This window comes from Canis lupus, chromosome 36 (genome assembly GCF_011100685.1).
Source record: "Canis lupus familiaris isolate Mischka breed German Shepherd chromosome 36, alternate assembly UU_Cfam_GSD_1.0, whole genome shotgun sequence".
Taxonomy (NCBI): domain Eukaryota; kingdom Metazoa; phylum Chordata; class Mammalia; order Carnivora; family Canidae; genus Canis; species Canis lupus.
The window spans coordinates 1,499,435-1,527,407 of NC_049257.1; the positions used below are offsets into that span (position 1 = coordinate 1,499,435).

General features: G+C 35.7%; 1 protein-coding gene and 1 long non-coding RNA gene across 3 annotated transcripts in view; one reads left to right on the forward strand and one right to left on the reverse strand.

The window, feature by feature from the left end:
- The window catches only part of KCNJ3 (potassium inwardly rectifying channel subfamily J member 3), a 141,778-nt gene that overhangs the window by 20,804 nt on the left and 93,001 nt on the right, over window positions 1–27,973 (forward strand). The window lies entirely within an intron of this gene.
- On the reverse strand, window positions 19,690–27,957 carry LOC111094297. Its single transcript, XR_005384545.1, has 4 exons — window positions 27,804–27,957; window positions 27,018–27,176; window positions 21,557–21,701; window positions 19,690–20,006 (listed from the first exon to the last, which is right to left on the reverse strand). It is a non-coding gene; the product is annotated as an uncharacterized LOC111094297 (long non-coding RNA).

Sequence of the window (27,973 nt, forward strand, 5' to 3'; positions counted from 1 at the left end):
TGGAGAGAATTCTGATCACTGAAACTGCAACGCATACATTAGACCAGAACACTGTCTATGGTTATTTATTGTTTCATAGGAGACTATCATTATGCTTACTGTAAAGTTAAAAAGAATAATTTCACAATTTTTTACTATGACTAACACTGGCTCTTAGTCATTAAAGCTAAGCTATTTAAGAGTTTTCTGGGATAAATTTTGTAGAGACTACAGAGATTAGATAAAAATGTAAATATGTTTTTTAATAAAAAGTGATATAGTAAGTGAGTAAGATTTGAGATTCAGATAGACTGAGTTTATTTTGACAGATCAGGATCGTAGACCCAATTTGACATTGCTGCGTTTTGATTAGTTACTCCTTTGTGATTCCTATGCTTGGGCCATGTCTGAAAAAGAGCTAAGGTCATTGGCCCATTCAGCTCAGGAGAGCTTAGAATTGATGTTCAAGTAGAAAGTCGTTGCTGCTCTTCAACATATGTTGAATGGGATTATAAATAATATAAAGTTATTGTATAAACTATGGTATTTTAATATTTATTAATGATGATAACAGAGTACCATCACAAAATTGAGAAGGGCCTGTCAAGGGGCAGAGGAGAAAGGAGGAAGATAATGTTTTTGTTTTTCAAGGAAGACTTACCCTTGGAGAATGACCTTAATTGTGTTGATTATGTATGGGGTGTACTTGCTGAACCTCCTCTGCCAAAAATATACTCATAAGCCTGCGAATAGCTCAGATCCATTGCTGCTGCCTAGTTCAGAGAAGAGTGACGTCTAGGCCATTTTAGAGAGATAATTAGATCTTAAAGGCTTTTGGAGAAAGAGCGTCTTAGTCTCCCTTAAATTACTGTCAAACAATTTTTTGTATGTCTCTAAATTAATTTTTAATATAATTTAAGCCCTTATTTTATTTTAAATTTATTTTTATTTTAGATTTCTTGTCATTTAAGATGGAAAATGTCCTGCCATTAGTTTTTAGAGCCATCATAGTCACATGCAGTACCAACTCTGTGCTACACCTCAACATTTATTTATTTATTTTTAATTAATTAATTAATTAATTAATTAATTTATTATTTTTAAAAAGATTTTATTTATTTATTCATGAGAGACACAGAGAGAAAGGGAGAGGCAGAGACACAGGCAGAGGGAGAAGCAGGCTCCATGCAGGCAGCCCGACGCAGGACTCGATCCCGGGTCTCTAGGATCAGGCCCTGGGCTGAGCCACCCGGGCTGCCCCACCTCAACATTTAGATATAGGTGTAATTTGGTTTCTTGGAAGGACAACTTTCTTCTAAATGCATATAATATGAGGGGCTAAGTTTGGGAAAGGAGGAGTGCATGGCCCTTTGATGACTAGAGAAGGTTTGGACCTTATGAACTGAATGTCTGTGTATGAGCTCTCAACAATTTTTTTTTTTTTTTTTTTTTTTTAGTACTTTCTCTGTGCTGAGGGTTTACTTTCTGACTCATGCTCCTGAGTCAGCAGTTCCCCAGAAATGGCTCCAATCCTTCCATATTTGGCAGCACTACTTAGAGAATGTAGAAAGAAAATGATGTAGCCTCTTTGTATATGTGTATTTATTCAGATTAGCGTTATCGGTTCCAAAAATGTCTTAACATGTGTTATCTGTTTCTTCCTGGTTTTGCTTTGCTCTACATTTCTCCCAGTGGCCTTTTTTCAAATATGCTTCATTACTCTCCGTTTTCATTTTTATACACGAAATGCCAGGCTTTCTTATACGTATAAGGCTTATTCTCTTCACATAGCTAAGATTTTAGTATGTTATAGCCTGTAAATTGTGGACTGGTAATGCTTCACAATAGTCCTTTATTATAAGGTTTAGATGTCTTAAGTTTTTTAGGCTAACTCGCTAAAACTAGGGAAAGAGTTTGATTCAGAACTTTTTATGTCCATTCTGTGCAGCATACTGATGGTCTTTTGTTTTTAATTCAGTTATTGAATATTGCTTAAATTCAGTCTAGCCGAGCTGAATTTTGCTCTTTAAATTTTGTCTAAAATGTGCCAAGGGAAGGTTCCTAACCTTTATAGAGTTCCCTCCTATGTTCCTAGTTCTACTAGACCAGTAGTACAGATGCCAGTTAAAATATCATTTCTTATTTGAATTGGTCATTTAATTATATATGCCTGGTATGATGTCTTCCCTGGTTTGGATATGCTTGGTAAAATCTAATATGCTACTTTTAGCTTTGAAGAAGCAATATTTCTTCCTTTACACAGGAAATCATAGTATCATCAGAACCAGAAAAAGTTGAGAGGAAGAAGAAAAGAGACACATTCATGGTTTTTGAAACAACTGTCTTATAATTGTAGAATTGGAATTATAGAATTATAAAGATAAAATGCTTCTTAGTGATAATCTAGTTAAAACTTTCCATTTTAAGGAAATGGAAAGCATGATTCAGTGAGGTAAAACAACTTGCTTATCTTGTCAGAAGCAGTTGGTGGAACAGTCTGGAATATGCTTTTGCGCTTTGCCTCTTATTCTGGCATTCTCATTACTAACAATGATTCAGTTATTTAAATGCATTTCTGGCTTCTCTAATTTAACATACTTTATGATTATGGAGACTATAATTTGTTAAGACATGTCAAGGATTTTCTATTACTAGGGTTGAGGTTTTAGATCAGATCAGCTACTTGCCTAGCTGAGCAGAGGGGAAGGGTAGTTAGGAGACTTATGCCTTATAAATCGGTCTGGTTTTGAATGGCATTGCCAAGTCCTTTTTTACAAATACAATAAGGAAAAGTGAAAACTTCCTATGTTTCAGGTTCTGAATGAGATTCATATGGCTAAAGACAGGATGTATATGGGGTAATGGGAAAAAGTTTCAGATGACGGTACTAGAAAAGTAAAGGCTGGAAAATGTAGTACTTTTAAGTTATATATGTGTTAGTACTTTTTTGCTATGAGTCACTGGGAGCCACAGATAGCTTTTAAGCAGGAAAGTGACATGATCACGATTGTGTTTTAGGAAAAATAATCACTCTGGCTGACCATGGAGAAAGTAGTAAAGGGGGCAGAACCAGCGGTCGGTGGCTCAGTTGGGTGCAGCAGCAGTAATTCAAATGAGAGGTGGCAGTCTGTTGCTAATGGGAGCTTGAAGAAGCACCCATTTTGGTTAGATTATTGAGGAAGGTTTGCTGAAAACTTGAAGTATGTAAACTTCCCTGTTGCCCTTGATGAAGTTTCGTGCCTGAGGATGAAGGTGAAGATACTTATGAATAAAGAGTACAGGTTTGGAGTGTGAAGATGCAGGGACTACATAGCAGAAGAGCTTCTACATTCATATTTGGACTGAAGAGTGTGATGTAGGAAGTCTGGGTAAAAGGTAAGGCCAGAAAAGGTACTGAAAGAAGGTTGTGGGTGGCCTAGAATGCCAGAACTTCAATTTATCAGATGGAAAAGAAAGTAGTACAGGTTTTTGAGTAGATAATCAAAAACTACAATGAGATTTGTACTTAAAATCTCCAGATTATAACGTATAAAGTAAATAGTACTGTATATAATGTTCTCTTTCTCATTTCATTTAGCTTTTGAAAAAAAAAAAAAACCTTTACATCAATATGATAGGTACATTTTGCCTGTCAGATGAGATAGGCGAAGTTACTATTTTTTAACCAAAATTCATTGCACAAATTTATTCTTTTAAAAAATATTTAGATACTTAAAATGAATTTGTCTTTAACGTGATCTTTTAAAGATCCTCCACACACTCTTATGAAAAATAGTTTTAAATTAGAAGTGGGATTAAAAACACTTTTTAGAAGAAATCTGTGAAGATATTTGAATTCATCCAATTATGCATTTGTACTCTATAGTTTAACATGAAGTTCTAGATGGTTTTGAATCATGCCTCATTTGTCTTTCAGAGAGTTAAGAAATATTACAACTCTGCTAAGAAAATTTCTCAGAAATTTGATATATGTTAAAATTAGATGGACACTTTGAAGATAAAATGACAAATTTTATCCTAATGGAGATTAGTCCATTAGTGATAATATCCAATTAAGAGATACCACGAAAATGTCAATGTGTGTGTACATATATGTCTTCTGATGAGCTCACTTAAGGTTAACTAAGAGTTGCTATTATTGCTATTATGTTATTATTATTTTGATCTATGTTGTTTTAAGATAAACAATTCAGTAAGTCCTAAATATCGACAAATTCTGCACTATTTTTAAACCAAATGCATTCAACTTGATCTAGGAGGCAGGAAAGGTAGAGATAAGTCCATTTTCCTAAGGGCTGAAAGACTTTCTTTTGACATGTTGCCAAGGTCGATCTAAGTTGTTATACATTTCCTTCTCATGCAGTGGCTTTTACTCTGCAAGCAAAAGTGAGAAGAGAGCATAACCTGTTGAAAAATGCCTCCTTCTCCGACTCATTTTCATTTTCTGGAATAATGCCAACAATTATGGGTCATGGGAATGGGTTGCTTGTTTTTGTGTCTTAAATTTGCTATGCCCCTATAATAATATGGTTTCAAAATGGAAAATAAGGATCTTAACTGGTTGAGAGAATAAAATCCGAGGTAATGGGTGAAAGTAAATTCTGTATTACTATTACATTACCCATGTAATGTTTTACCTTACGTTCTCTATAAATATAAGTAAAAAAAAATTGAACCTACATATATATTGTAATGCAGAGCTGAGAAATGAATACAGAGCTGAGAAATGCAGAAGTATTATCTGACTCTGAAGAGTTTTTAATGACTCATCTGGGCTTTTAATGTTTCCCATAGGAGATTCTTTTGCTGCTTAATGGTCCATGTTTCAAAAATAATTTTCTTACATTTAAAAATCTCCTTTGAGAAATGTAATTTCATTGGTAATAATATCCTCTATAGCCTTTTTTTTTTCAAAAAAAAAAATTCTTCAAATTGTTACTAGTTTGATCACATTCCTGCCCTGTCATTCACTAGTCACACAATGAATATTTTTTGTTTGTTTGTTTTGTCTCCAAAATTATCTCTTGGAGACTTTTCTTCTTCTTATTTCTACCTTTTATATCTTGTATCCTTCATCAACCAAACAAACATCTGGGTGTTTTGGCCAGATATTTTTTTCTTTGAAGGTTTTCATTTATTTTGGAAGTCGTAATAATATGTATCCTCTCCACTTACCTCTCGAAGTTATTTAAAGACTCGAAGAATTTAGAGACCTGATGTACAGACCATGTATTGCATTTAAGCCCTGTGTAGGAATGCATCTTCAAACTCATTGTGTCTGTCTGCTATTTTTTACTCACCCCCACCCCTATGCCACCTATTTAAAGACATGAACTTTCATGGTTCTGTTTACAATATTTTTCTTTAGAAGTATTTAATTTTCTGTGTTAAACTGTTTAACTAGCTCCACAATAGTCTTGACTTTCCATTTTTATTAACTATTTGTTATCTACAAACATCTGCCAATAATCTGAAACTTAATTTATGGAAAGGGTATAAACTATATTCAAAGCTGTATCTTTTGGTGTGTAGAGAATATTATAGGTCCTTTTATGTAGTTTCTCACATTGAGAATTTGATTACATTGAAAACTCCTAGAATTGCGGAGGTTATGGAATTTGATTATATTGATTATCATTGAAAACTTTTGGACTGCAGAGGTTATACATGGTATTAGCTTTTAAAAATAGCATTTAGAATAGTCTTACACCTACATGGCCTGCTACTATGGTAAAAAGAACTCTGAGTTAGAAGCCAGTTCTGCTTCTAACTGGCCATGTTATGTTTACTAAATCCAATAATATTTAGTAAATTCTTCTATTTACTATATATAAATAATATTCCTTGTCTGGTTTTTGCTAAGGCAAAAGGAACTTAATATTTTACAAGATCATAAAATTCCATAATATGTAAAATATAATGATTTTGATCAATGAAAATAAATATTTTTTCATGTAATTTTCAACTTATTAGTATTTCACTTATGCCATTATTGTTCAGGTATGTTTCTTTAACTCTTCTGTCTGTATCGAAATTTCAATAATATTTTGTGTCCTTGCATATATGTTTAGTAAAAATACAATTTTGGTTATTCATTGTGGCCTCATTTTTTTCATGACAGTGTAGTTATAGCCAGTAGAACCACTGACACCCTTGACATTGTTTATTCTCTATAGAAATAGTCTCATGGTTTACTTTTGTCTACATGCTATGTGCTCATCTTTATGTATTTTAAAACACTCTGCTCTGATGTTGGAGTAGCCATATAATTCTCTGGACCACTTTTTATTGATGTCAGGTTGGAAGGGGGATTTCAAAAAGATCATATATTTTCAAAACTTTGGTGATGTCACAGTAACCTCTTCTCTATTAATAGCCTCACTTTCTGAGAATTTGTATGGTGGGTTCCTGAAACCACTGGAACAAATGTGTCATGCTTAGTAAAAAGATACAGTGTTTGCAGAGTTGATGCGCTATAGGAGAAGGTGTTGCATGATATTTCAACCTGCTGATTTTAAAATATTTCAGGTGTTGGGCTACTGAATTTGAGAGAATAAGTGTACACACTGATTACAGGTATAGACTTCAGAATCAGATTGTCTGGTTTTAGAGTCTCTATACCATGTATTTACATGATTTGGGGCATGATGAATTTCTCTTTCCTTTGTATCTTCAGATGTAAAATGGAGGTGGATATTATTTCTGTATCTTTTTTGAGGTTGGGATTAAACTATATTAAAATAAGGTACTATAGTGGATGTCCTTAGTATATGATCTAATACTTAAGGATCACCCAATAAAATTAATAAGTATTATCATTGTCATCAAAATCATTAATGATGGGGAGTTGTGATGGGACGCCTGGGTGGCTCAGCGGTTTGGCACCTGCATTCGGCCCAGGGCGTGATCCTGGAGACCCGGGATTGAGTCCCGCATCAGGTTACCTGCATGGAGCCTGCTTCTCCCTCTGCCTGTGTCTCTGCCTCTCTAGCTCTCTGTATCTCTCATGAATAAATAAATAAAATATTAAAAAATAATAGGGAGTTGTTAAACAGATTTTTGGAGAATAATAATGAATTAGCATGTAATATATACCTATCTTATTAGAATAGTTCTCTAAAACTTTGACCAAAGATGGGCTCTTATCTGAAATTACAAAGCAGTTTTATTGATAAGTACCAGAAGTGAAGGCTTCCTCAGTTCCAGCAGGTTTTAATGGACAAGTGCAGGTTTAGCATGACTAGAATGAATTGAAAATTGTATTTATTTATGCTAGGAAAGGTTGCATGCAAAACTTAGTTTTTAAAATTATCTTTGCCAGCAGACATAGAGGAATTTCACCTGTCCTTTAATTAAATGCTACAAAATGTCATGGAATAACAAGAGTAAGGGCCTTTCCTTTAGCTAAGCCATGGTCATGTAAGTTCCTTTAGAACTGGTCCATGAACCTGAATATAGTATCCAACATTCAGACTATCTCTCAGATCTTATTTTATCAGCAGCTGTGTATTTTTTAAAGATTTTATTTATTTATTCATGAGAGACACACAGAGAGAGAGAGAGAGAGAGAGAGAGAGAAAGAGAGAGAGAGAGAGAGGCAGAGACCCAGGCAGAGGGAGAAGCAGGCTCCATGCAGGGAGCCTGACGCGGGACTCGATCCTGGGTCTCCAGGGTCACGCCCTGGGCCGAAGACAGGCGCTAAACCACTGAGCCACCCAGGAATCCCCAGAAGCTGTGTATTTAACTCATAATTGACTTAGGCTTTTTTAATTTCATTCTGTTATACTATATTTTTTAAAGTATCTTTCAATAGCTTACTCCATTTATAAGCAATCACCTGTAAAACAGTATATTGGCCTATAATGACTGACAAAAAAGGTTAATTATTGTGACTTCTCATCATTAGTGACAAGCAAGGACTGGGGACTAGCTGCATATCTAGAGAAATATGCACTATATAAATCAGTTTTTAAAAACAGAATGAATAAGAACAATTAATGTTTTATTATAAAGCATATCCTAATGAAATAATTTTAAAGCAGAATAACTTCAAATCAGAAAGCTTGATTTATATCTGCAGTGTTTCCTCCTAAATAAGATTATATGAGTTAGCCATGCATTTGATGGCAAATAGTAAAAGATCCAACCAACAGTGACTTCAACAGCTAGAAGTTTAGTTTTATCCTGTAACCCTGTGTTCAGAGCAGCCAGTCAGATTGGTCATGCTGCTCCAGGATGCCATCAAAGGCCCACCTGGAGTCCCGAGACTCCTCCAGTGGTGTGCTGCCATCTTCAACACTTGCCTTTGCTACTAGTGGTTGTGAAGGCTACTACACCTTTACAGGTAGAAAGAATGGGGAAGAGGAAAGACCAACAGAGCTTTCTCCTAGAGAGGCTTTGATGTATTCAGGAAAGATATGTCCTAGGAAAATTTCTCTCCATTGCCTTGGTCTGAATGTCCTCCAACTCCCTTGCTCCAACCAGAAGAGAGTCTTAGAAATTGATTGCTTTTACCTGTATGTAATTTCTTGAATTAAGTAAGGTGAGGTGTTTGGTGGTTTGTTTTGTTTTGTTTTGTTTTTGTAAGAATGATGGGAGAATGGATAATCTCAGAAAAAAGGAAATCTTTCTTAACCAAATTTTAAAGGTTATGTTAATAGGTATATAATGAAAACTGTTGATTTTAAATGGTATATCTTCTATTTAAAGATGCAAATAATAAAATGCAAGCGTTTTATGTTTTTCCTATAAAAGCTAATATAAAGTAAGAAAAATTAGTGGTAGAGGAATATTAAAATTATTCAGTCTAGTCATTTGGTGTTAACCTACAATTTTTTTTTTTTTTTAGTATGAAATAAGGGTAAGGTCTAAGGAAAGAAAAGTGCATACACTTTTTTCACTAACTCATTAACTGTACAACAATAAATGCTAGAGCCCATATAAAATATTATGGAAATATCCAATTTTATGTTATCCTTAATTGTGCATTCATACAAGGAGCTTTTTTCCTAAACATATTCTAGTTTGAATCTCATCACAGATTAAAAATGTACTTCCAGTTGATGGTCCTTTATCTACAAGGTATTGTTAAATCATATCCTCCAATAAGCTGTAATTACTCCTACTTGAGGTGTGGTGTGGTGGTTCTACTGAAACTTTAAATCATATTTAAAAAGTAATTTAGTGTATTTTTTAAAAGAGAAAATACGTAATTCATTTAAACTCTGTGGTGTGATTCATATAATAATAGAAGGGCATGGAATAAAGAAGTGCCCTGTAGAGGAAAGTATGATTAAATGTTCCTGCGAGTTTGAGATCAAGGCAGCCGATTGTGATGAAGTGTCACTTCATGAGGATTTTAAAAGATGAATAGAGGGGATCCCTGGGTGGCTCAGCGGTTTAGCCCCTGCCTTTGGCCCAGGGCATGTTCCTGGGGACCCGGGATCGAGTCCCATGTCGGGCTTCCTTCATGGAGCCTGCTTCTCCCTCTGCCTGTGTCTCTGTCTCTCTCTCTCTCTCTCTCTCTCTCTGTGTGTCTCTCATAAATAAATAAATAAGTAAAATCTTTAAAAAAATAAAAGATGAATAGAAATTTACTCAGCACCAAGAGCAAAGGCTTGAAGGACTGAGGCAGTGTGGTATCATTTGGTAGCTGTGTGTCCTTTTTTTTTTTTTTTTTAAAAGATTTTATTTATTCATGAGAGACAGAGAGAGAGAGAGAGGCAGAGACACAAGCAGAGGGAGAAGCAGGCTTCCTGCAGGGAGCCCAGTGTGGGACTCGATCCCGGGACCCCAGGATCACGCCCTGGGCCAAAGGCAGGCGCTCAAACGCTTAGCCACTCAGGGATCCCCTAGCTATGTGTCCTTCTGTAAGGAACACAAAATAAGAGATGGAGTTGTTGGATAATGAAGATATTCTTTGGGATGAGTAGAATTCTGGACCATTTTAAAAATTCAAATATATATGGTAAAAATTTTTATCTTAAAATTACCAGCTTCTGTTGTTATTGCCTTTGTGCTTTTTGTCAAAGTATCTACACTAGTTTAGCTATTTTGCAAATAAGAGAATTTCCCTAGTTAATTCAAGGACATTTTAAAAAATACTCAGGTTATAAACATACTTAACTTGTTCTGAATCAGTCAGATAACCTCTTTGGATAGCTTCTAATACATATAACTAGTACCTTTTATTTATAGAATTAATGATCATATTTATACATTACTGTCTTATATAGTTATTGTCAAATGAAATTATCTTTTCATATAGGAGACAGGTATCTTGCTCTGAAAAAAAAAGTCTCTCAGTATTTTTTCAAACAAAACAATTCAGTTTTATTTTTTTATTATTTTTTTTTTAAGTGGAGAGGATTCCTGGATCAGCCTATGGATTTTCAGATAAACATTTTTTTTTTTTTCCTACTAAATGAGTTGTTAAGATGAAAATGCTAATTCATTTTAGGGAGTCTTTCTGTGCCAAAAAGTCAGCATTGTGCTCTACTGACATGTAGTGATAGTACAGTTGTAGTATATTGATTATGATGTGCCAGGAAAGCGCTTAAACTCATTAAAATATGCCTTTTGTTTACTCAACAACGTCCACATGAATTAGGCATTATTTTTCTCATATTTGTGGATGAGGACACAATTTGAGAGTACTTGCCTTTTATATGTCAAAGTCTTCATTTAATCCTTGTGAGAAAAGCCAAGATACCTACATTATAGGTTAAAAACTGCTAGTAGTACAATATATTCATTTTTTCCTGCCATTATGAAACTATCTGTAGAGGCACAGCTGGTTAAGAAATAAGTTTTGCACCTTGTCTGATTCTACATGTCTTTCTATTTTAAATTTCTAAATGTCCTAGATATCTCAGGACAATTTTGTTGCTATGAAATTTGTCATTGTTTCCTAATTAGCATAGGATTTATATATATTTTTCTCTCTATTTCAACCCTCACTTCCTTTTCTTCCTGGCAGTCCATACTTTCACCCACTGGTGTTTAGGTAAATGAATTCTAGACTTCAATGGACTCTTTAGAAACATAAAAACGTCTTACAGGGTCATATTTTGGAATAGGATTCAAAAGATTTGTGGCTTTAATCATTTTTTTCCCCTTTGTATCATCACTTGGTTTGAAGTTTTTCCTGGACAAAATACCAGACTGGCATCCCAAGTAACTCATTAGCTGTTCGTCGTTGCATTATTTCATGAACTGCACATCAAAATTCAGTATGTGGCTCTGGGCCTGTGGAAAACAATCGGGCAAGATATCACTCAGAAGCATTATGTGATCTGTATTATTTACAGATCACTTGAAAGCACTAGGGATTAATCAAGGATGGAAAGTACAAAAACACATTTAGCTTTTATCAGTAATTTACTTTAAAAGTGGAAAATAAATCAGATGTTTAGTGCATTTCCAAGAAATAGAGGCCAAGTCAGCCCAGCACAACATTGGAAAAAGGAAACAAATGAAAATTTCAGTACTGATTTTTGGTTTAGCCTATTGCTGGTATGTATGCCTTTTGGTTTTCAAAATCTGTTTCCTTATACCAACTTAAACTAGCCAGTCTACCTATGATAAAAACCCATTTTGAGTATCAAAACATTTTATTTTTAGCAGATTCCATTTTACCTTTTCTTTTAATTGTAGAATTAAATTTATTTTTTTTTTTTAGTTATTGTATTATAACTTTTACTGAATTGGCTATTTTAAACCCAATTGTTAAGTAATTTTTTCTTACTCTATATTAATTGTAAGTTTAAATTTAAAAACCATAGATTCTTACTTTCTGCAAAATAATCTACAGTGTTTTGCTTTTCATTGAGATATAATAAACATTTTGGCAAACTGTCAGCTTTGTTTTCATTGTCCCTTTAAGGGAAAAAGTGTTTTTTTTTTCCAGGAAAATAAAATATAAATATATCCTTCCGAATATTTTTATCATTTTTATTTTAAGTGGAAGCTGTTTTAGATGCCTGGGGAAGCTTGAGTCAGTGATACCCACCTGTGCTGTCTCAGGTGAATGCTTGTGTGGTAGGGAATTGCACAAAAATGTCTTACTGTCTTGCATTTTAAAGCTGAAGCTCAAAGCTGAAATTACTAAATGATATTTGCTGTATATAAAGGAGGTGCTGAATACCTTTATGTAGGATTTTCCAAAAAATAGCAGAACTGATTCAGTTACTATTAACGCCCATTGCCAACTTCCATTTTGAAAGGTATTATTGAGACTGATTAATGTGAATGTCAGCCTCCTGGGGAGTTCGCTCTCCTGGGGCATTTGTCCACCGCATCCCATAGAAGATGGCTGAGGGGAAATCCTAATGAGAGTTCCTAGAGAATTTGGTACGTGTCTATCCCTCTTGCAGTTCAGTGAGCACAAATGAATATAGGGAAGATCCTAGTTTCAGGGGACCGGAAGCTTATGCAAGATGTGGTTTAATTATATTCCTCTTTACATTAGTTTTGTGAATTTTACAAAGTTTTTGATTTGATCTGAACACATTGTTAAGGCTCTTTCCAGAGACTTGGAAACGGCCGTGCAAGAGGGGAGGGAATGATACAAAGCTTAAACTTCCTTACTTTTATGATACAACCACCTCTAATTTAAACTCATATTTGGTTCTCACTGACTGAATTCATGGGATTTCTTGGAAATTTGCTGGCAACAGCCAACGTATCTCGCATTTTGCATGGTAAGGGTGCCTTCGTTTGCTGGAGGCTGGGCTGCATCCATCCTGAGGCCCTCAGGGGAATCCTGCCCAAGAAGGCTGCCTGCTGGAGGGGAGGGGAATCTAACAGAAGAAAATCTGGAATGATTTCCCGTGGTCTGAGATTTCTTTCTTTCTTTTCTAAAGCTTGTTTATTTTAGGGAGAGTGTGTGTGTGTGAACAGGGGGAGTGGCAGAGAAAGAGGGGGACAAGCAGATCCCAACTGAGTAGGGAGCCTGACACAGGGCTCAGTCCCCCGACCCCTGAGATCATGACCTGAGCTGGATGCTCAACTGACTGAGCCACCCAGTCTTCCTTCTTGCTAGCAAGTCATTATATCCCAGCTGCCTGCCTCAACAAAGAAAGTGAATTTGTGAAATACCAGTCATAAGAAATGGTAAGGTGCCTCAGTCTCCCCCCTACACACACACACAACATACACATACACGTGTCCTATAAAAGAACCAGCAACTAGTGACTGCTAGGATGGAGAGCAAGACAGCCAGTGTTGGACAAGCTGCAACCGGAGGTGCCAGTGTTTCTCAGCTCTCTCTCTACACCCAACTCCCACTGCCCTTCCACTTCCACAGAAGCAGCAGACACAGAGGGTGAGGGAGGAGACCAAGAGTGAAGGATCCCACCACATGCCCCTGCTGATGTGGATTGAAAAAATTACATATGAAATACAAGTTATTTTATTTTATTATTATTTTTTTATTAGAGTTCAGTTTGCCAACATAGAGCATAACACCCAGTGCTCATCCCTGCCAAGTTTGATTTTAGATGAGAACGAACCATTTAGGAGTAAGAGTGAATTGTTACCATCAGTAAAGGACTGCTCTTGACCCCAAGGCTACCCAAAAGCTGAGAGGTTGTCATTTACTGAAGAAATGAGATCCCATGGACTGAATTGGAAAGCAGGAAAATGGGGAAAAAGATGGACATTTTTCTCATCCACAACAAGTCAGGCGGCTCAGTACACAGGTTCCATTTATGTTCAGTCAAGGGGTAGTGACGGGGTTTAGCTCGCTAGACTTTGCCCCCTTGTTGTGGGCCTGGCTCCAGGCCCCTGGAATGAGCACCACTGAGTGTTCCTGTTGACACAAACCACCTGAGATTGCAGGACAGTCAGCCTTACAGGGTAAGAATAGGTTAATTATATGGCAACTTTTCTCCCAACATGAAGGGAAAACCCTGGAAATACACTTAGTAAAATCTTACATTATTCTGTTTTCAGCTGGGATGTAGTTAATTAAATTTGCTTGAATTATTGATGCTAGTACAAACTGTTTTTGAATATTAAGAAGGTTAAAAGTGGAACTAGGCATATCTAGAGACATTGCCAATTGTTCTGAAAATTTAATTTTTTCTTTATATGTTATCATAGATGACTTCATTTAATTACCATTTTAATATTTATTTCTTCAGGATTGTCAGAATTTCTGAAGAAAGTCCTCAGTGGTGTATATTTCACTTTTTTTTATCCCCATTAATATCTAATATCTTTGAGAAGAAGCAAAAGAGAACAGAACTGAGAAAATTTGATTTTGAGTGATTGGCTTTGGCCTGTTTCATAGAAAGATATTATGGTGTGGCTTAAGCAGTTTTAGCTAATTTGATACAATAAAATATGTAGTAAGTTCAATTTTGGATTTTATATTATAATTCTTGGCTGTAAGAAAAGGCTTCTATGTTTCTTTTAATGCTCCAGGGTACAGTATACAATGTATTATTATGACATTAGTTTCTGGAAACTCAGTGACTTTTGAGTGTTTCTTGGAGTTTGTTCGTTTTGTTCCATCCTTTTTTTCTCTCATTGCTGTAAGTTATATATGGTTTTCCTGAACTTAGCATAACATTGGTTGGTATAACAAATCACAAACCTAAGTATTTCAGCACTTGTTGCAGTCATTTTAATGTCTAGAATCTGAGTCTATTTCAAAACAAAGAGAATCAAACCTATAAGGGATCTCTTACCTTCTTGCCATTGTTTCTTGCCTTTTCAGAGTGGGTGAAAGTGACAGGGAGTCACTAGTCCTAAGTAAGAAAAGCAAGAAAACAGAAACAAGAAGACCTAACATTGGATTCGGCTTGTGGCTACCCTGGTTTAACTTTTCTAGTACTACTTTCCTACGCTGAGGGTTGACAATGGGTATATTTAATGAAGCAATAGGAATTGTAAAGGGTGATGAATGTGGGGAGAAAAGAACAGATTCTTACTTTCTATTTTTATTTTTCTAAGATTTTATTTATTTATTTGAGAGAGAGACACAGAGAGAGAGAACATGAGCAGAGGGAGGGAGAAGGACAGGAAAAAACAGACTCTCCACTGGGCAAGGAGCTCCACGCCAGGCTCCACATGGGGTCGATCCCAGGACCCTGAGATTGTGACCTGAGCTGAAGGCAGATGCTTAACCAACTGAGCCCCCCAGGTGCCCCTAGATTCTTACTCTAAATTATAGATCCATGAAAGAAAAAAAATTCAGTGAAGCAAAGATGGCCTAACAGAGACAAGGTATACTTTCTCACCTGACACATCTAAAAAAGAACAAACTGTATTAAACAAGTTTCAGGATGTTGACTATCAGACGTGGGAGGGCAATGATCCCTGAGAGGCAGGAGACAAATGAAGTGAGGCCTACGACTGCTCCTGCTCACTGACTGCAGTTTCCAGACTGTGGACCAGAGAGGGGGCACCCGGGTGAGCCTGGAGGTTTCCCTCAGGTGAAGGAAAGGATTGGGAGCCCAGAAGGACCAAAGGGGCTATTGCTCATGAGGAAGAATGCCTGAGAGAAGAGAGCTACAAAGAGTTAGAATTTTGGAAATCTGTGATCTTCAACTGATGAGCTTGAGGAAGCTACCCAAGGCTAGGGAGTAAATCACTCAAAGGGATTAAGAGAGAACAATAGCTGAAGTCACACAAAGCCAGGGAGAGTTCTGGTTCACACCAGCCCAAGTAGAAAACCCGTAATCCGTGGGGCCTTGGGTAGGATATTCAGTATTGGCAAGAATGCACACAAATATACAGGATAGTACTCAAGCTATAGGACTCAGGCTAATACTTCAAGATATAATCTGCCATATATGCTTTGACAAATGTGTTCTTTCTGCCCTTATTTTGATATTTGAAAAATCAGCATTTTCATTTGTGCTCGGCAACTGATTAATATGGCATGATGATGTCATATAAGCATATATAGGAGTTTTCTTTTCTGTAAATAGACATTTAGGTATAGAAATGGAAAAGTCTGGCAGATGGTAAGAAAATTTCCTTATAGGTTTTCCTGAGAATGAAATCAAGTAAAGTTGGGTAATAAGGGTTTCCTGGAGTGAAGGAGCAGTTGAAGTTGAAGTTGACTCACCTTTGGTACTCCTTATTGCCTTTGGTGTATTTTTATTACTGCATTTGTTTTTACTCATATATTAAAAAGGAGAAAGGACGATATATTTATCTCAGTGTCTTTCATTAGAATTGTATTTAGTAGCTCATATCTCATTAAAACAGTCAGTATTCATGATTTTGTTTTCCTCTGAAACACTGAGTAAGCCAACGAGCAACCACACTGGGTTACATTAGTGCTTCTCACCTGAAACACAAATAGAAATTTATATTACTCTTTTACCTTTTAGAAATAAAGCAAATAACTGCTAGATTTCTCTCATTTTCTTTTGATTTCTTGAGAAATCTAGCATTACTTCTGATATTGGAGTGCTGAATAAAGCTTTATAATCTCATTTTTCTTAGCCAGTTTAGATCTATGTATACACACATGCTAAAAACCTGAACAGAATTTGCAAATCACAGGCTTTATCTTTATTTAAAAAGTCATGTGATTTTTAGGGGTATGTATTGTTAAATCCTCATACTCCCCAAACAAAGCAAAACAAGCAAAACAGCTATATTTACCCTTATGAGCTTTAATTATAATGGAAACCCTTCTGAGATCACCATCTGGCAACCTGTGTGGTGGGTTTAGTTTATTGTATTTGGTACCCATAGTTTTAAAGTAATGCTTGGTATTTCTTTCTCCTCCCCTTGTTTCTTCTTCTAACACTTCATAACTTGGTGAATCAAATACAAATGTGGATTTTAAAACTAACTCTTAAAAAGTGAGATTTCACAATATCAGACTTGCTTTTTATCAGGAAGCTAAATAGCATCTGTCTCCTGTACCCGGGGCATCCTCTCTCTGGGTTCCCACAGTTCTCACATAGCTGGCTTCACTCATTCGTGTTACCCACCTGTTTGGCACATGCTTGAAGTTTGCAACCTCTACTTTAGATACTAAAGCCGCAAGTGCACTTTCAGATTCAGCCTGGCTGTAAAACAGCTGAAGACTCTAAAATCCTAAAAGCCAAATTTCTTGTCTGATAGAAGTGAAAATCTAATGGGAGTGAAGATCCAAATTCAGCAATTCTTGAATGAGCATGAAGTATGTTTTAGTGAAGGATATCTGTTTCTGGCCCATCAACTCCCCATGTAATTTTGTTAATTATAGATTGTTGTCCATTTTCAATGCCGGATGCAACCTTTGTGTTATCAATTTTCATTATCAAGTCTTCGTTAGAGTATTGTTAAAACAGTAGGAGAGATTTCCTTATTGTTTTTCTTTGACTCTGCACTGTCATGGAAATTATTTTTGGTTATGGCCTCTGTTATTATTTTCCTTATTGATCATATGTTCCCTGTTGTTGCCAATAATTAAAAAAAATACCTCCTGGTCTCTTGGAAACGAGCTCAATACAGATTTTACCTCCTATCCCACAAACCAGTATGTTCATTTTTGTAATAGAGTTTTAGTAGTAAAACTACTTAATGGAAGCCATTCTTCATTAAGGAGGTTGGTTTTATTTTCTGCTTAATAGTTTGTTGCTGTGTTGGTGACTGATGCTTTTTTAGAGAGAAATTATAGAATTCTGATGTCACGCCCTAGATGAGACTTTCCAATTTTAGCATCTGTCCCCTTGGCACATTTCCTGGTGTTGACAGTTGGGTAAGAAGACACCCCTGGGTTTTATGAAGTCCTCCTGCTACAGATGGTGGGTTTTTGCTTTTAAAGAGTCGGCTTTAGTATTGACTCTTTTTAATTTTCCTATATTTTTCGGTGAAAATTTTATATAACAAAAAATGGCAACTTTCTCATCTAAAATCATTTTACTGTGGCACACGATATAAAATCAAAACACAAATTCTGTGTTGTCAGAGTCTACAAGTTCTGGCTCTGCATTCAGCTAGACATAAAATAATACAAATTACAAATAAGATCAATACAAAACACTTCAGTCATCTTTCTTGAGCTTTGTACTAGGTACCACATAGCTGAATATTTTACTCAGTACGACACTGCTTCTTAGAAAATCCTGTAACTGGAATTAATGTTGTACTACTGTTTCTAGAGAGGACTACATCTGTACTTTCTGAGAAAAAAACAGCTTCAATAATCTAGAAAGTCTTAGGAAATATTTATTGAGCAATTATGTGCGAGTCCTTATTTTAAGTGTTTTCATGTATTATTTAAACCTCTCATCACCTTGTGAGGCAGACACTGGTACCATATTTTATATATATGGCAGATGACCTGATTGTCAGAAGTTAAGTACTTGCTTAAAACCACACAGCTGGCTAATGGTGCATCTGAGCTAAGAACCCTTGCAGCCTGACTCTAGGCCACGTGCTGATAGGAAGCATACTGCACTGCTCGGTTACCTCCAGGATTCTATGAACCTGTCTTGGGCCACATTTGCCTTATTTCTCCTACAGAGGAATAATAATATACTTTGTTTAACTTTGTTATATCATTCTCCAGTCTTGTATTTTAATAGAAGTTTTGCTTCCTCTCCGTTCCCAATTCAGGCTTTTTATTTCTTCATTTGATCTTTAAATGGATGACAAGGAATTGATTATGTTAAAAATTATGAGAATTCAATCATTTTATTGATATCAGGACATGTATTTTCTTTGTTAAAATCTTCTGGTTATGGAAGTAGCTAGACTTGGATAAATTTGAGCAAAAAATTTTATTTCCCAATGTCTATATGGAAAATCATAGCTGAAAATGTAATTTATAGTATTGGCTTGAGATTCAAAATGGCATGTGACACGTAGGAGTTTAAGCTCCCCATCCTTCCCCGAACTTCACTGAAAAGGCAGAAAAATGTAGGTGCGGAGAAAGGAGGCTGCAAGAATCCTGGTAAGCAGGAAGCATATACACCCAGAAAATAAGACAGTTTGATAAATTTCTAAAATGTGTTCAACAAGTGGGGTGAAGGAGAAATCAGAGCAGAAAAATTTAAAACAAAAATTGAAGCTGAAATTGGCTTCAGAGCAAAGAGACATCGTTCACTATGGAACCACAACAGATTTCTTCCCCCCAGAGAAGAGTCTGCTAAAGCATTGGTCCCCTTGGGGCCCTCTGCTCCTCTGCTGACTTCAGTGTTTGTGACCTTGGTAAACCTAGGAGAACAGTTGTTGAGTCTAAACAAGAATTTCCTTGTTCTGGTTTGAGGGAAAGAGACTAAAAGAAGAGCAAAATAAAGCTGGCTGAAACCTCAGTACTTCACCTCTGATGACCAGAGGTACTTTCCTGTTTGAAGGGGGTTCTTAGACTCGTTCATGATGTTTAGCATGACAAAGAAATGAGTCCGTTAGGAAGAGGAAAATATTACAGCAAATGGATAGACAAAGGTATACCAGGCAAAAGGAACTCAATGATTAGAAAATATCAGGTAATAGATAGAGACTGGTGCCTTCAATAGAAAAACACAATTGTCAAAAAAGGTACAGTATGTTAGATGATAGTGCTGTTGCCTTTTAGATGACAAAATAAAAAAAGACTCAAAAACAAATATAAAAGAATAAAAACTATGAAAATACAAGGGCAATTTGACAAATCTACAATGATACAATATTTCTGTCCAAAGTAATAAACAACAGCAACAACAAAATCTAATTGGCATATAAAGGATGTTATCACAAAGGTTAGAAAATTCAGTTTATTAGATGCATTGTACAGTGACTTGTACCTTACTAAGAATAACTTTTTATGGATATTTGCAGACATCACACATACATTAGGTCATGGAGAGAATCCCAGTGTATTTCCAAAATTGATGCTCATTGGCCACATTTCTTGCTACCGTGAAATACAAGTAAAAATTCAGAGCAAATGGGGCACCTGGGTGGCCCAGAGGTTTAGCACCTGCCTTCGGCCCAGGGCGTGATCCTGGAGACCCGGGATCGAGTCCCACGTCGGGCTCCCTGCATGGAGCCTGCTTCTCCCTCTGCCTGGGTCTCTGCCTCTCTCTCTGTGTCTGTCATGAATAAATAAATAAAATCTTAAAAAAAAACCAGAGCAAAAAGATATGTTCTTTGCCTCCCTAACCCGAATCTATATCTCAGGAAGGAGCACTGAACTCCAAGCTTGATTTGTTCAAATGGGCAAGAAAATTGATGGATTATTGGCAAGTCTAAGGGAAGGAGGGAGAGAATACACTGTGCGAAGTGCTCTTGGGAAGAAAGGTGAATAGCAATCCTGACATCAGCAACAAATCCAATAAGATGAAGAACGCGTAGTACAATTGTGGAATCAAGTTTGCTATTCACAAGGCACACTTTCATGTCACTTGTTGGTTCTATTTAACTTACTTTGAAGTCTTTTAAAAGTGAAATCACAAAGGATTTACTGAATTACTCATTTCAGATTATAAAGCTTCCTAAGGGAAGCTTAGGAAAGACATTTCTTAGGAAGAAAAGCTTAGGAAAGCTTTATTTAAAGACATTTATGTATTGCAGCATATCTACAGATGACTTTGTCCTGAAATAACATTGCTTTAATGAAAAATACTTGAATATATTCAGATTACAGATTGGAATCTTTTATTTGTGGTCTTTTTTGTCATGAGACAAAGTTTCTGTGTCTATTAAATTACTGATAACTATATCCCATAGTTATTTATAATTATAGATTTCTAGAATAGCTTTATCTTTGCTAAAATGATCTATAAAAAGTACATATCTGCAAAGATAGGCTTATGTATATGACAGTTAAAGTCATAATTTTTATAGCAATGAATCTAAGTACCATAAATAGATATGTGATAATAGTGTGAGTATGCTGATGAAAGGGCTTAGAAATTAACATGAATACCTCTTAGGTTCTTTATAGTATTGAGCTAGAGCTAAAAAATCAAAGACTCAGTCAACTGCTTTACAATCATGATGATTCCTCATAAGGACAGTTTTCTCATTAAATTTCTTACTCAGATTTGTAGTGGAACTATATTTGATATTTCCACTAGGAAGTCTAGTATTTGGTTTAGGTTCAATTCAGCTGAGTCCACAAGATCTGGATCTGGGCAAACTCATGAATTTCATAGGCATTAATTAGAATACTCATTTAAAAAAGCATATTTACTGTTTAAAAACACAAAATTATATTTTAAGGTGGGAATATGATGAATGTAAACTGTTTTTTTTTTTTTAAGTTTGTAAGGCAATTTAATTTGTAGGATACAAAAGAAGCTTTAGTCAAATATCTTATAACCTGAATATCTTTTTTAGCCTTGGGAACAAGACTTAAATTTAGACTTGATTTTTCTGCTTCTTTTTTTTTTTTTCCTTTTTACAAGCAATCAATGTCTGTTATCTCATTTGCTCTTTATAAAAACGCTATGTTTAAAATCTTCTAACTTTATCAATGGAGAAGCTGAGAACTTCAACGACATTCAGAAACTTGTGCAAAGAAAGGTACATAGTGAGTCAATGTTGGAACAAGTCATAGTGCTATACCGCTGACCTGTTTATTCTTGAACTTGATGTTCATAATGGCACTATTTATAATATACTTTTTTTGTAATTTTACCTTTATTACATTTTTAAATCCTTTTGACAGATTTGATGCAATGCTTTTCCCAAGTACTATTTCTTGGCGGGTCCTCCATAAATATTCGTCAGTTGACTTCTGGTTCAGATTGGTCCCTGGGTAGCTTTGTCACATGGCAGCTAACCTGTAACCAGTGAAAATGGAGAAGTGCCATCAGGAGTAAGGTAGCCAAGTGCTTGAAACTCCTAGGCATTTTCATTTTCCTCTTCCCTACGTCTGCTTTTTTCATAGCAGAAGTGTTGAGCCATGCTGAGAGTAGCTTGGTGTTAGTCTCCCTGTCCTAATTAAAATACCATGCAGTATCTTTTAACTCAGTAGCATTTTTCTGAAACATTAGTCATCAGATGTACTCTCCAAATCTCTAGGGGAGTGTGTTTGCCTACAAAGGTGCCTTTCTCCAGCATCCCAGACACCCACTGGCATTTGAGGTCTTAAAGGAGTTACCCACTTCTCGTGTTTGAATAAAATCTGTGAAGTTTTTCTTGTTATTTCAATAATGGATGGTGATGCTAATTCCCAACATTTAAAAAATTATTTTATATATCATACAGTTTTCATTGATTATATGGATATATGTTTGCTCATCTAATAAATCAGTGAACTGTTAAAAAAAATTTCAAGCAGAAATCTTAAAATTTTGGTTTAACCTTTTGACGGAGACCTCCTATTCTTGACCTTGTTTCCGACTTGGCTTTTTCTCCTGATCTGCCTCCTTTAGAACAGTCAGCTCTTCCTTTCTGATTACTTCTTTCATTTCAAGCATTTATTGTGACTCTATCCTGTCTTTTTACTCTGATTAACTCAGGCAGAGTGACTCAGTAGAAAGGGTGTGGGCATATTTCTTGCCAATTTCAGGGCCAATTAACATTTTTGAGCTTTAATTTTTTTAAGTAAACTTTTTGTTTTGCAATAATTGTTGATTCATATGCTCTTATAAAGCCATACAGGAGATCCCCTGTACCCTTGACCATGTTTCCCCTAAGGGATATGCAAATACAAAACCACAGTTCAGTATCACAACAAACTGACACTGGAACAGTCAAAATACAGAACATTTCCATCACTACGTGGCTTGCCCATTTTGCCCATTTAGAGCCATCCCTGCTTCCCTCCCACATTCTCCTTTTCCATAACAGCTGATCCACTAACTTGTTCTCTAATTCTCTAATTTTGTCCCTTCAAGACTATCATGTAAATAGAAGCATACAACATGTAACACCTTATGATTTTTTTTCCACTCAGCACAATTCTCTGGAAATTCATCCTGATTGTTTTACGTTTCACTAGTGTGGTTTTCTGTTTGTTTGTTTTTGTATTGTGAGTACAACCTTGTGGTATCAATCTAGCACACTATGTTTAACCGTTCACCCTTTGGATGATAGCTGAGTTGTTTCTATTTTTTAGCTATTATGAATAAAGCTTCTAATAAATATTCATGTATTTATATATGAGTAGAAATTTTTAAAAAGATTTTATTTATTCATGAGAGACAGAGAGAGAGAGTGAGAGAGAGAGGCAGAGACACAGGCAGAGGGAGAAGCAGGCTCCGTGCAGGGAGCCCGACATGGGACTCGATCCTGGGACTCCAGGATCACGTCCTGGGCTGAAGGCAGACGCTAAACCGCTGAGCCACCTGGGCTGCCCCATGAATAGAAACTTTTAATCTCTCTGGATGACCAAGAATGCAAACATAAAGATATATGTTTATTTTTTTTTAACAAAGTGCCAACCTCTTTTCCATAATGTACCATTTACATCTCTGCATCTTTGCTAGTATTGGTATTGATGAATTTTTTTATTTTAGCCATTCCCATAGGTGTCTCATTGTGGTTTTAATTTGCATTTACCTACTGGTTAACTGTATTGGACTTATTTACCATCTGTAAACCTGTACATCCTGGGGCACCTGGGTGGCTCAGTGGTTGAGTCTTAGTCTTTGGCTTAGGTCTTGATCCCAGGATCATGGGATGGAGTTCCCGTGTTGGATTCCCCAAAGGGAACCTGCTTCTTCCTCTGCCTCTCTCTCTGTGTCTCTCATGAATAAATAATAATAAAAAAATAGATCTGTATATTCTTTTCAGTAAAATGGATAATTTCCTTTCCCCATGTTCTAATTGTAGTTTTTAAAATTTTTGAATTTTGAAATTTATCTATTCCAGACACTAGTTTGCAGATATTCTTTACAGGGTCTAAAGTTTTTAATTTTGATGAGATCCAATTTATCAACTTTGCCCTTTGCAAATGGTGTTTTTGGTGTTGGGTATAAGTCCTTTCCCTAGCCCTAGATCCCAAAACATGTCTTCCATTTTTTTTCTAACAATTTTTTAGTTTCATATTTTACCTTTACATCTTTTATCAATTTGAATTAATTTTCGTATAAAGTATGAGATTTAGCTCAAGATTCATTTTTTCGTGTGTGACACTGGATGTTGAATTGCTCTAGCAGCATTTATTGAAGGGGCCGTCTTTCCTCTGTTGAATTACTTTGATACCTCAACTGAAATTGGGCATATTTGTGTGCATCTGCTTCTGAATACTCTATTTTATTTCACTGATCAATGTAAAACATCTTGCTAGGATTTTAAAATAAATTGCTTTAAACCTATAGTTAAAAAAAAGTTAAAAAAAAATAAACCTATAGTTCAATTTGGAAGATAATTGAGATCTTTATTATTTCACATCTTCCAATTCAGGAACAAAGTATGTCTCTCCATTTATGTGTATCTTTGATTTATTCCATCACATTTTGTAGTTTTTTAGCATACAGATCCTGTATATGTTTTGTTAGATTTACTTCTAAGTATTTTTTAATTAATCACAAATGCTTTTTTTATTTGGGTATTTATGTGTTCATTGCTTATATATAGAAATAAAATAGATATTTTTATATTTATATTCTACTGTGATATAGACTGAATGTTTGCATCACCCCCCATATTGAGATCCAACCCCCAAAAATGTGGTCTTTGGAAGGGGCCCTTTGGAGGTTGATTAGCAGTAGTGTCCTTAGAAAAGAGACCCCAAAAAAGCTCTGCTACCCCTTCTGCCATGTAAGGACACAATGAAGAGATGATTATCTGTGAACCGGGAAGTGGATCTACACCAGACAATAAATTTGCTAGTGCTTTAATCTTGGACTTCTTAGTTTCTAGAACCATGCGAAAGACATTTCTGTTTGTTTATAAGTTGCTCGGTCTATAACAATTCTGTTAGCAGCCTGAATAGACTATGACATATTGTTGTAACCTTGCTGTACGCACTCACTGGTTCCAGGAGGTTTTTTAATTTTTTTTTATTTGTTGGATTTTTCTATATAGAAAATCATGTCGTCTATGAAAAAGCACAGTTTTATTAATAAGGTTTTTTTCTGATGTGAATGAATTTTATTTTCTTGCATAATTGTACAATTATGTTTCTTGAGCCTCTAGCACTCCATTGAATACAATTTATTGGTGTGGACATTTTTTTTTTTTTTTGAGAGAGAGAGAGAGAGAGAGAGAGTGCATATGAGTGGTGAGGAGAGGGGCAGAGAGAGAGAGAGAGAGAATCTCAAGCGGACTCCCCACTGAGAGGTGCCAGATTTGGGGCTAGAGCTCACAACCCTGAGATCATGACCTGAGCTGAAATCAAGAGTTAGATGCTCAACCTACTGAGCCACCCAGGAGCCCCTGGTGTGGACATTTCTGCTTTATTCTCCTTTTTAGAAGCATTTAGTTGTTTGAACATTAAATATAGCATTACATATAGTTTTTGTAGACTTCTTTATAAAGGTGAAAAACTCTCCCCTCTATTCTTATTTTTCTGAGTGTTTTTATTATGAATGGGTATTTTATCAAATACTTTTTCTGTATCAATTGATTAATTTTTCTTTTTTAGTAGGCTAATATAGGATTATATTGATTGATTTTTAAATATTGAACTACCCTTGCATTCCTGGAATAAACCTCACTGGTCATGGTTTATAATTCTTTTTATATGTAGTTGCATTTTATTTGCATATATTTGTTAGAGATTTTGGCATTTGTATTCATGAGGGATTTTGATCTGTAGGTTTCTTTGGATTTTACTGTTTTTGTTTTGGTAATAGGGTGATAACTAACTTCATAAAATGATCTTTTCTGGAATCCCTGGGTGGCGCAGCAGCTTAGCGCCTGCCTTTGGCCCAGGGCGCTATCCTAGAGACCCAGGATCAAATCCCATGTCGAGCTCCGGGTGCATGGAGCCTGCTTCTCCCTCTGCCTATGTCTCTGCCTCTCTCTCTCTGTGACTATCATAAATAAGTAAAAATTTTTAAAAAATGATTTTTTTTCTTTCTCTTCTATATTTTGGGAAGGGATTATTTGGAAATTGGTATTAATTCTTTTAAAAATATTTTGTAGAATTCTGTGGTGAAACCAGCCTGACGATATCTATTTTAGGAGTTTTTAACTAGGAATTCAATTTCTTTACAGCTAGAGTATTCAAATTTTCTATTTTCTTTTGTATTAGTTTATTTTATTATTGTTTTTTAAGATTTTATTTATTTATTCATGAGAGACACAGAGAGAGAGGCAGAGACATAGGAAGAGGGAGAACCAGGCTCTCTGTGTGGAGCCTGGCGTAAGACTTGATTTCAGGACCGCAGGACCACACTGAGCCGAAGGCAGATGCTCAACCACTGAGCCATCCAGGCATCCCGTTAGTTTATTTTTTTAAGGAATTAGTTCATTTTATCAAAGTTGTCAAACTTTTGTCTGTAAAATGTTTGTAGTATTACCTTAATAACATTCTAATGTCTACAGGGTCTATAATGGTGTCCCTTGTTTCGTTACTGATATTGGCCATTTGTATCTTCATTTTTTGTTAGATCTTGATAAAGATTTGTCACTTTTATTGATCATTTTAAACAAAAAGCTATTTGTAACATTTTTTTTTAGTTGTTTTTATTTTTTCAATTCATTGGCATGTGCTCATTTCTTTTTTTCTGGTTACTTTTTTTTTTTTTTCTTTTCTTTTTCTAGGTCCTTGAGATAAGGTACTTTGCTCTTTTCTGATATACGTATTTCCTGCTGTAAATTTACCTCTAGCATTGCTTTAGCTGTCTTGGACTACGTAAGATACATTGTATTTTTTATTCATGAGTTCAATGTACTCTTTTGATTTTTCTAAAACTTCCACTTGACCCATGAATTATTTAGAAGTTTGTTGTTTAATTTCTAAGTATTTGGAAATTTTCTTGTTATCTTTTTTTAAGATTTTATTTATTCATATGAGAGAGAGAGAGAGAGAGAGAGAGAGTGTGTGTGTGTGTGTGTGTGTGTGTGTGAATGAGAGAGCACAAGCAGGGGGAGCAGCAGAGAAAGAGGGAGAAGCAGACTCCTCCCCACTGAGTAGGAAGCCCAGTGCAGGGCTTGATCCCAGGATCCTGAGATCATGACAGGAGCTTAAGGCTGATGCTTACCCGACTAAGCCACCCTGGAACCCCTCCTTTTATTTTCCCGTCACTGATTTCTGGTTGTGGTTGGTGCACACATGATGCATGATTTCAAATTTCTCCGAGTTGATGAGGTTTGTTTTATAGCCCAGTGTATACTCTATCTTGGTATAGGTTCTGTGGGTCCTGGAAAGGAATGCAAATTTTGATGTTGATTAGTAGAATATTTTGTAAATGTTGATTAGATCCTATTGATTAATGATGTTTCTAGTTGTTCTGTATCCTTCTTACACTTCTCTGTAGTTATTTTATGAATTGTGGAAAGAGGGGTTTTGGAGTCTCCAACTATAGTTGTTAATTTGTGTATTTCTCTTTTTATTCCTATCAAATTTTGTTTCATGTAGTTTTCTTTTTTCTCTTTTTTTAAAATGTATTTTTCATCTATGCTGTTTGTTACATACACATTATGAGTTGTTATGTCTTCTTGGTGGATTGGCTCTTTTACCATTTTTTAATATTCTTTGTCCCTGGTAATTTTTATTTCAATTATTGTGTTTTCACTTACAAAATTTCATTTTGTTTTTCTTTATATTTGCTGTATGTCTGCTGGGACTTTTCCCATTTTTTAAGCATTTTTTTCAACTGGTCATTCAAACATTTTTAGGATATATGCTTTAAATTATTTCTCAGATAACTAATATATCTGCTTCTTTGTTTTGGTATCTGCTGGTTGTCTTTTATCACTCAGTTTGGGACCTTCCTGGTTCTTGGGATGACTAATGGACATTTTATGAGACTTGGGTTCTCACTCACCCTATCCTGACATCGGAGTGCCCTCCTTACTGTTAGGCAGGGGTGGCAATCCTGTCCCCCTACTAGGCCTCCACTAATACGTCCATGGCTGGGAAGTTTAGGAATGCCACTTTCTTGCTCCCCAGGTGGCTTCTACTGACTCTATGAGCTGAAGGGGTTGTCATGGTTAC